At 40.8% G+C, this 10,669-nt stretch overlaps 1 protein-coding gene across 2 annotated transcripts in view; it reads left to right on the top strand.

Annotated features, from left to right (window-relative positions):
- Nucleotides 1-10,669, top strand: part of LOC126495692 (leukocyte immunoglobulin-like receptor subfamily A member 3) — a 32,094-nt gene that overhangs the window by 3,160 nt on the left and 18,265 nt on the right. The window contains exon 4 of one of the 2 annotated variants that reach the window (XR_007590214.1): nucleotides 1,090-1,371. The exons of the other annotated variant lie outside the window; for it this stretch is intronic. The gene's annotated coding sequence lies outside the window, so the exon portion shown is untranslated. Of the gene's footprint in view, nucleotides 1-1,089; nucleotides 1,372-10,669 lie in introns of those variants that run through there. 2 annotated transcript variants of the gene reach the window in all.

The following is a 10,669-nucleotide window of genomic DNA, read 5'->3' as shown; positions in this document are numbered from 1 at the left end:
CCTTGGTGAGCTCACAATAGATCAGCCCCACTGTCTCCGTGGGTGGGTGCACCCCTCGTGGTCCTGACTTCTTTGCTCATATTTTCCCTCCTTCTGCTCCTCCTTGGGACATTGGGAGCTCAGTCCAGTGCTCCAGTGTGGGTCTCTGTCTCTATCTCCATCCATCTCCAGATGAAGGTTCTATGGTGATATGCAAGATATTAATTGAAACACTGTCCCAACTGTTTCAAACTCTCGCTTCCTTTGAACATCAATATTGAGCAGGGTGTTTTTATTTTATTTGGTTTCATTCTATTTTATTTATATTTTGCCTGGTCCCTCGTTTTTTTTAAACTTATTTTATTTAATTAATTAATATTCTTTCATTTATTTTACATCCTGACCACAGCCTACCCCCATAACCTCCCTCCTGATTCCCATCTATCCCCTCCTCATACACCTTTCCCCTGTTTCCATTCAGAAAGGGGCAGGACTCTCATGGGCTTTAACAAAGCATGGCACATCAAGTTGAGGTAGGATTCCCTCCTCCCACTGTATCAAGCCTAGGCAAGGTATTCCAGCATGGGAACAGGTCCCCAAAGCCAGCTAAGTGCCAGGGACAGGTCCTGATCTCACTGCTAGGATTCTTTCAAATAGACCAAACTACACAACTATCACACACATGCAGAGTGCCTAGGCTGCTCCCATGCAGGCTCCCTAACTGGTGGTTCAGAGTCCATGGTCTCCCATGAACTCAAGTCAGCTGTCTCTGTGGGTTCCTCCACCATGACCCTGACCCCCTCCCCAGCTCATACAATACTTCCCCTCTTTCTTCAGGAGGACTTCCAGAGCTGGGAACAGTGCTAGGCTTTGGATCTCTGCATCTGCTTCCATCAGTTACTGGGTGAAGGCTCTCTGATGACAGTTAGGGTACTCACCAATCTGATTACAGTATATGGCCAGTGCAGGCACCCTTTTCACTATTGCTAGGAGCCTTAGCTGGGGACAAGCAGGTTGTTTTTAAACTGAAAAAGATCTACCTGCCTTCTGAGAGCTAGGATTAAACGACCACGTCACAAAGACTAGCTAATAGAATCTTTTCACTTCCAGGCATTTACAATGAGAAGCCATTCCTTACTGCTGATGCAGGACCTCAGGGAATCTCAGAAAGAAAAGTGACTCTCCTCTGTCACATGCATCCTTCCTTTGACATCTTCATCCTCTGCAGAGGTGGAAGTGCCTCCTTTCCCCAGAGCTGCTCACGTCAGAACCAGAGCGCATTCCTCATCTCCCCCGTGAGCCCAGGGCGCAGGAGCACCTACAGATGCTTTGTCTCTCAAAAAAACAGTTCCTACTTGTGGTCACTGCCTAGTGATCCACTTGAGTTTTTAATTCCACGTAAGTATGTCTGATTTTTGTTTTTTTTCTTTTTATTAATTAATTAATTAAAGATTTCTGTCTTCTCCCACCACCGCCTCCCCTTTCCCTCCCCCTCCCCCAATTAAGTCCCCCTCCCTCGTCAGCCTAAAGAGCTGATTTTTGTTTCTTATCTCTGTCCTTAGACAGGAGGTCTCAAGGGATCCCATGTGGGATGTATCAATTCCACTTTATGTTCCTTGTGTGCCACATGCTGCACTCTGCACTGCTCTTCTGACTGAAATTGCTCTATTTGTGTTATGGGCTCTGAGCATTATGTGTTGATTATATTATTTTGGAGACATATTCGTCTGGGAAATAGACATCCTCATCTGTTCATAATGAGAATCATCTTTCAGAGTGTTCCTTTCTGAGTTATTATATGTGTGACAAGTACATCACTAGACAATGGAGACAGAAAAATAGAAAGAGTATCTGCTAGTTTCTCCATGAGATTGATGGTAGTTTTTTAGGTCTCAGAGATCATGTTTTTTTCTTTTGCCTTTTTGATTATAATACATCATTTTCTCCTCTCCTTTCCTTCTCCCTAAACCCTCCCATGTACCTCTCCTTGTTCTCTTTCAAATCTATGGCTTATTTTTACATTAATTATATATACATCAGTATATATGCATGTACATGAATATATTTTTGACATAACCTTCTTAGTTTGTATAATGTTAAAATATATATGTTTCTAGAGCTGAATTTCATATTGAATAATTCATGTTCTCTTCCCTGGGGAAGTCTATTTCTCCACCCTCTCAGCATTCCAGGTTCTTTATAGTCATTTATGTAGACTGGGGCCTCATGGGCTTTTTCCCATCCACTATGACATGTCTGTCTAGTTTCCTTGTCCAGCTCATGTTTAGGTTGCCATGTTGGTGAAACTTTATGTATATTGCTTATGACATTAGTAGGAGACACAATCTCACAACAAAATCCCTGATTCATTGGCTCCTACAATCTTTCTTCCCCCTCTTTCACAATGTTTGAGTTATTTTGTAGATGTATCTATTTGACTGAGCTCCACAACTCTGTATTTTAGTTTGTTGTATTTGTAATGGTATATGTAATGTAACTTTTTAATGGTCTTCATCTCTTGCATAAGGAAGTTTCCTTGATGAGGGCCTCTTGTGGGAAGTCCTTCTGTATATGTGTTGTTTTTTTTTTTGGTTAATGAATATAGAAGCTGCCTTGGCCTGTGACAGTGCAGAGTAGAGTAGAGCTAGGTGTGGGGAGGAGGGAACTAAACTGAATGCAGGGAGAAAAGAAGGTGGAGTCGCAAAAAGCCATGTAGCCTCTGTCGGGGAGAAATACCTGTGTTGGAGCACACTGAAACTTTGTCAGTTGGCCATGACCTTGTGGCGATACACAGATTAATAGAAATGGGTTAATTTAAGATGTAAGAGTAAGCCAGAAATACGCTTACGCTATTGGCCAAACAGTATTACTAATAATATAGTTTTTGTGTGATTTATTATTTCATGGTCTGGGCAGCTGGGAACAAACAAGCGTCCTCCCACTACAAGGAGCGAGTACTACACTTACTGTTCCACCACCATTTGTCACCATGTTGCCACCTCTGAACAGTCTTCAGTCCAGTGGAGAATGGAGGAAACAGTTTTTTAATGTTAATTTTGCTTTTCTTATTTTAAATTTTTTTAAAAAAATTTTCATTTACATTCCAACCACAATTCTCCCTCTCACCCCTCCTTCTTCCCCTCCTCCTTTTCCTCCCATTTCACCCCATCTAATCCTCCCACCTGGTAAGGGCTCCCATGGGGAGTCAACAAAGTCTGGCAGAATGTAGGAAACATTAATAGAAAAAACTGACATTTCTTGATAGAGGGTCTTGACTGAGGTTTCTGTCCCACCCGGTTCTTGCAATTGTTAAGTCCCAAAGAAATCATACAAGGTCTATAATAGTTATAAACTAAATTGCCCTTTGGCTCAGGCTTCTTATTAACTCTTATAACTTATATTAACCCATTATTGTTATCTGTGTTAGTCACGTGACTCAGGACCTTAGTTGGCAGGACAGTCACATCTTGCTTCTTCTGTGTCTGGAACACAGACTGCAGAGGAATGGACTTCCTCCTTCCCAGAATTCTCCTGTTCTCATTGACTTGCCTCTAATTCCTGTCTGGTTGTCCCACCTATACTCCTTGCCTCGATACTGGCCAATCAACATTTATTTAAAATGTAATTGACAGAATACAGATCATTGTCCCACACCAAGAGGGGACTTACTTATTTATATCTTAGAACTCCTGGTCATTTGGGATGTTTTGGCGTTTTAAGAGACTGAACATGTTTCAGGTGTGGGGAATAAAGTGGGCAGGGCCATGGAAGTTCAACTTAGGAACATACTTGACATACTTGAGATAGAATCTTGGGATAGAAAACATCAAGTGAGCATGTGTTAAAGATGGACAAATGGGCATGTTGAGGCAGGAGGAAGAAATTCCATGTAGGATAGAGAAGGGAATGATGCATGATGAGTTTCTGTGTGAGCAGGTGGTGTACAGTGGTCTTGTTGGGGTCTGCACATTCTTAGACATCTTCTTTGTGCAGTATTTGCTGATGAAGTTTAATTTTACTGCTGCAGCCAAGAAATCATCTATGATCTTCAGAAATATATATCCAATGGGATATTTGAGATTTATCTTTTGTAGACACTTAGTATACATCTCAACAGAGCCCCGAATTGGAAAGCATCCATTCAACCCCCCAACATCTGTCCTTATGGGGCAGAGAGTCCATTTCTTTCTTTGAAGAGTAATTCTTCAGGGATCTTCTTTTGCTGTCAGTTCTTACATGGCTCATCATTAAACCATCTTTTGTGTCCTGAAAACATTCTTCAAATCCTTTTCCTTCTTTTTATGTCATCTTTGTCACACCAAAGTCACCTTTCACCCAGTCATTTTATTGTCTTTCTTCTTTCTACCCAATATTTTATCCATTCATGCCACAGAAAATTCAGATTAAACATTTTTGAAAATGTTTCTATCCACTGCACAAAGTCATAGGTTCCAAAATGATATTTTCTTCAGGTATTTTCTATACTATGACCATATTCACCTCTATTACACTTTTGTCTGTGTCATTCCCACTAGTCTTCTGTTCTCACCTAGTCTCTTTTCTACTTTTATGTCATAAATATGTATACTGTATAGATGNAGGGGAGGATTGGGGAGAGCTTGATGGAATGGGATGGTTGAGATGGAGGAAGGGTGGATATGGGAGCAGGGAAGTAGATATCTTAATTAAGGGAGCCATTTTAGGGTTGGCAAGAGACTTGACTCTAGAGGGGTTCCCAGGTGTCCAAGGAGATGCCCCCAGCTCGTTCCTTGGGCAGCAGAGGAGAGGGTACCTGAACTGGCCTTCTCCCATAGACACACTGATGAATATCTTGCATATCACCATAGATCCTTCACTGAACTCTTTCTTTTTAATTATCCTTTTTTTCATTTATTTTACATACCGACTACAGTTTCCCCTGTCTTTCTCTTCCTGTCTCCACAGCCCCCACCTCTATCTAACCCTTTCCCTATCCACTCCTGCTGTGTCTCCATTTAGAAAGGAGCAGGCCTCACATGGGCTTGAACAAAGTATGGCATATCAAGTTGAGGCAGGACCAAGCTCCTCCCCAAAGCCCCCTTTATCAAGGCTGGGGGCGGTAATCCAGAATGGGGAATAGATTCCCAAAAGCCAACTAAGCACCATGACAGGTCCTAATGTCAATGCTAGGAGCCTTACAAAGAGACCAAGGTACATAACTGTCACACACATGCAGAGGGCCTAGGTTGGTCCCATGCAGGCTTGCTGACTGATGATCCAGAGTCCATGAAGTCCCATGCACTCAGGTTAGCTGTCTCTGTGAGTTCCCTCATCATGGTCATGATACCCATCCCCCCACTTGGCTCATAGAATTCCTCCTCTCTTTTTTTTAGAAGACTCCCAAAGCTCTGCCCAGTGCTTGTCTGAACCACTCAACCCTTGAGATTCTGCTGTTTCTACTCCCCAATATTGAGTTACAAGCATGTATAACTATGTTTCTATGTGTGCTTGTCTGTATGTGGGGGTTGGAGATTTGAACTGAGATCCTCATGCTTACAAAGCAAAAATGTTTATACACTGAGCCATCTCACTAGCCTTTTGTCTTCTTTTTTTTAACCAAGTGATTTTTTTGTTTTTGTTTTTTTTTCTCTTTTTTAATAAATAAATAAATTAATTGATTTTTATTGAGCTCTACATCTCTTCTTTCCTCTCTGCCTCTCCTCTCCCTCCTTCAATCCTCCCCCAAGGTTGAAGTCTATTTTGTTAGATAGTAGGATCGCTACCCCAGCTTATTTCTTAGGTCCTTTGATTTTAATTTTTTCCCAACCCTTTATATTGAGGTGCTGTCTGTCTTTGAGGTTGTGGTGTGTTTCTTGTATGAAGCAGAAGTATGGATTCTGTTTTCGTATCCAATCTGTTAGTCTGTGTCTTTTATAGGTGAGTTGAGTCCATTTATATTAAGGGATGTTAGTCACCATTGATTACTATCTCCTGTTAATTTAGTTTTTGTTGTTGGTAGTGTTAATTTTTTTGTTTTTCCCTTCTTTGGGATTTTCTGCTGTGAGATCATCAATTGTCTGTGTTTTTGTTTATGTCACCAACTTCCTTGGGTTGGAGTTTTTCTCCCAGTACTTTTGTAGGGCTGGGTTAGTGGCTAGTTATTGGTTAAATCTGGTTTGTGGTGGAATATCTTTGTTTGTCCTTCTATGGTGATTGAATGTTTTTCTGGCTATAGTATTCAGGGCTGGCATCCGTAGTCTCTTAATGTCTGCATAACACTTGACCGGGACCTTTTGACTTTCATTGTCTTCACTGAGAAGCAGGTGTAATTCTGATAGGTCTGTCTTTATATGTTAATTGGCTGTTGTTCTTTGCAGCTCTTAATATTAATATGCTTAGTGTATTAATTATTTTGTGGAGAGGGGGCTTTTTTCTTTGATAGAGTCTATTCGGTGTTCTGTAAGCTTCTTGTGTTTTCGTAGACATATATTTCTTTAGGCTGGGAATGTTTTCTTCTATGATTTTATTAAATATATTTTCTGTGCTTTTGAGTTCAACTTCTTCTCCTTCTGTACCTATTAGTCTTAGGTTTGGTCTTTTCACGGTGTCCCATATTTCCTGGATATTTTGGGTTAAGCTTTTGTTAGATTTAATGTTTCCTTTGACTGAAGAGTCTATTTCTTCTATTGTATCTTCAGCTTTTGAGATTCTCATGCCATACAGTAGCCCTCTACATCTGCACACAGAGAGTTTCAGTTGTATGTTTAATGTTGCACAGTCCACCACTGTCCTGTCTGGAATCATATCATCTGTATTCTGGAATCTGAAGGTTATCTGTTAATTATGTGAAATTAGGGCATATGCAGGTGTGTCCTTTTGTAGAAGAGACATCATTACACATCATGATATGCAGTATTCTACCCAGATCCTGATTGTGTAACCTACTGTAGTGTGTGCACACTTGTACACACAGAAACACACACACCCCTTGCTAGCTAATAGTGATAGAGAATTTGAGAGTATTATTTACTCATTCTAGAAGACTTGAATCTTTGTCTTATATCACATTTCATGAGCACAGTGTTACATATGAATAGCCATCATAGTAGTGGAGAAGGTTTAAAGACATTTACCAAAGAGGACAAGAGGAATTTTAACCAGGAATTGTAGGGTTATGTAGGGAGAGAACAGATCCAGACTCCATGATGGATAAGATTCAGTTCTGTATACTTAGCTTATCCAGTGACTTGGTATATTTCAAAGTTTAAGTGGAGGGGACATTTGGGTATGGAGACTAGGGGCACAGATGTGTTCTCCAAGAACTGTAGTGCAAGTATGAGTTTTCACTTTGCAAATACAATCTGTGTCCTAAGCAGTTAATGACAAGAGCTGTATCACAGATTCTAGTGAATATACCAGAATCCAAAAGCCATGGCAACAGTATCCTAGCAATCAGCACCAATCCTCTTTAGATAGACTGTAATGATTTTGGTACAGGTTCAACAGGCATCTCTTTTAGTGCTTTGCTCCGAAGAAATATGATCCTTTCCTGATTCTGACATTGTAGAAATTGTAGTAGCTGAGTTTTGTTATCTAACTTCCTCGACATCATGCAACCAAAAAGCCTCCTTAGCTGTCTGTGTGTTTGGCAGAAGTGGTCTTTGTATAACTCATATAGAGATGTATTCTAAGACCAAATGTAGTGGCCATTAGAGAAAAAACATCTACAAATAAATTGATATGATTGACATAAAAATTCATTTTTTTTATTCACAGAGTCTTCTACATCAAATTACAGATTAGAGAATTACATCCGGCTCATCCTGGCTATCATCATCCTGTTAGGTCTTGGGGCTCTATTGCTTGATGCTTGGAGCAGCAGAGAGAGCCCATGAGGTCTTCAGAGAGTCCTAACCTGAAAGCCTAGCTACCCCTTCCTACACCTCATCAAAATGCTGGCAATAAAGAAGCTAAGAGGAGTTGTGATCTCTGTGCTGTGTATTCAATGTCTGGAGATGTGGCACAAATCTTGTGATGTGACTGGAATTTCAGAGTTCTTTGTGTGGTTTTTGTAGGAGAGCTGGCCCAAGTGTCAGATGTCTGTTTTTCTCTTCTGTTTCCTGTGGGGCATATCTGTGTAGTGCCCATCCCTCATTTCTTACTTCTCTTCATATGATTGCCTTCTTCTTTGTTCCCTGCTACCCTGTGGATATGCTACTTTGGAACGTGAGTGAATTGCATTGTTGACATGAACATAGCCATGTCATGGATTCTAACCTCCTGCCCCTAGACACTTGGGAATGCCAAATCCTTCCCCTAGTCCTTATGTAGATGTTGATAGTGAGCGTAGTAAGTGCCATTTGCAGCTTCTTCATCCATGCTGACTGAAGCCTTAGATGTTCTCCTATGGAGAAGCCCTATGACGGGAGCTAACCTATCTCCCCATTCCTGACATATATAACATCAGCCACCAGCAGTTCAGTGTGAGTTTTCTTGTCAAGAACACTTCTTTCTTAGATTTATCTTTTTAGCAGCAATTGTATTGAGATATTTTATTACATTTGTAGCATTAGACTTTATACTCATCACTTTTCTAGTGCCTTCCTGTACCTTCTCGCTCCTCTAGCTCTTTTTCTTTCTACCCACACTGATAACTTAGTTTTTATACTCTGTCATCATTTCTTTTTCTCCCTCTTCTGAGATCTTTGAGAATCATACAGTGACTTTTGATTGCATATAATTCCTGCTAGAGGAGACTAATTCCCTGTTTAGGGTAACTCCACTTACATACTTTTATATGGATATATGTATATTTATATGCACATACATCTATATATACATGAAATATTTAGGAAGCTTATCAAATTTATGGATTTCTGTATGGCTTTTTCAAACATCCTTTTTTTTTTTTTTAAGACAGAGTTTCTCTGTAGCTTTGGGGCCTTTTCTGGAGCTAGATCTTGGAGACCAGGTTGGCTTTGAACTCACAGAGATCTGCTGGGTTTAAAGGCATGTGCCACCACTGCCTGGCTCAAACATTTTTTTAAAAGCTAAACATTCCGTACTCTCCTTCTGCCCTATGTTCCCAATCCTCTTACTGATTAACTCCCCCTCCCCATTTTCTGTATTTCCCTTCACTATCATCTGTGTTGTGCTATGCCGCCTCCCTTAGGATTGTCTTTCTTCATCCTACTGAAGGTCTCGTTCTACTTTTCTGGATACTTCAGCAGGTACGTCAAATTAAACACAGCAGCACATGTAAATACACCACACTGAGATACACATATAAGTGAGAACATGCAACATTTGTCTTTTTAGGTCTGTATTAACTCACTCAATATAATGATTTCCACCTCCTGCATACATGCAAATTGCAGCTTTCTTTACAGCTGAGTAAAATCCCATTTGTGGTCTCCTGTCTCTCTTCTCTCTCCCCTCTCTCTGTCTCTCTCTCGGCCCCTCTCTCTCCTCTTCTCTCTTCTCCCCTTCTCCTCCATAACCTACAAAATAAATATCTAACCTCACCCTGCATGGTGTGCTTATTCATGTCTCTGTCTCTCACCTGCCTTGTGGTTCCCTGCCCAGGACCAGCCACCTTCAGAAACATGTGGCGTGGTCTCGTGCGCCATCCCTGCCTGGGACTGACTGCTCTTGGGACCCGATGCCCTGTGCCACCACTTGGGGACCTGCAGCATTTAATTTAATCCATTACAGGTTATCTCACTCAGGATGATTTTCTCCTAGTTCCACCCATTTGCATGCAGATTTCATGATGCTATTTGTTTATTTGTTTGTTTATTTTTTTTACAGTGGAGTAATACTTTATGGTGCAAATGCACTACATTTTCTTTTCCACTCTTCAGTTTAGGGGCATCTAGGTTGTTTCCATGTTCAGGCTATTATGAATAATGCTGCTATGAACATAGTTGTGCAAGTATCCTTATAATATGATTGTGCACTTTTGGGTATATATGCCCAAGATTGGTATAGCTGTATCTTGAGATAGATGTATTCTCAGTTTTCTGAGAAACTGTCATATCAGTTTCCAAAGTAATTGTGTAAGTTTGCACTCCAATCAGCAGTGGAGGAGTGTTTTTCTTATTCACATCCTCTCTAACATAAGTGGACATTAGAGTTTTTTATCTTAGCCATTCTAACAGGTATAATATAGTATCCCAGAGTCATTTTGATTTGCAATTCCCTGATGCCTAAGGATGTTGGACAATTCTTTAAATGTATCTTGGTCAAAATGACAGCCTCTTTAAACAGGGAGACAGAACTGAATTCTGGGAGGAAGAGAGAGAGAGAGAGAGAGAGAGAGAGAGAGAGAGAGAGAGAGACCAGGGAGCTGCCAGGTCAGACATGCTGAATCTTTCCCGGTAAGCCATGACCTTGTAGTGGCATATAGATTATTAGAAATGGGTTGAACCAAGATGTTATAGTTAGCCAATAAGAGGCTGGAACTAATAGGCCAGGCAGTGTTTAAATGAATACAGGTTCTGTGTTATTATTTTGGGTGTAAGCTAGCGGGGCAGCTGGGAAAAGCAAGGGGTGCCGCTCCCTACTACAGAGTGGTGCTCCAAAGTGGTAAACTGACTCCACCTAAAACTTGAGAGGGCTTGAAAAGGAATTCTAGACACAAATATAGAGTTTAGCACAGCTGGCAGCATGCCATAGCTCCTTTAAGAGAGAATTTCCTGACTCAGCAGCC

Source organism: Alexandromys fortis, unplaced genomic scaffold (assembly GCF_014885135.2).
Source record: "Alexandromys fortis isolate MF-2015 unplaced genomic scaffold, M_Fortis_MF-2015_v1.1 scaffold_560, whole genome shotgun sequence".
Lineage (NCBI taxonomy): Eukaryota > Metazoa > Chordata > Mammalia > Rodentia > Cricetidae > Alexandromys > Alexandromys fortis.
This window is presented reverse-complemented; position numbering and strand designations above follow the sequence as displayed.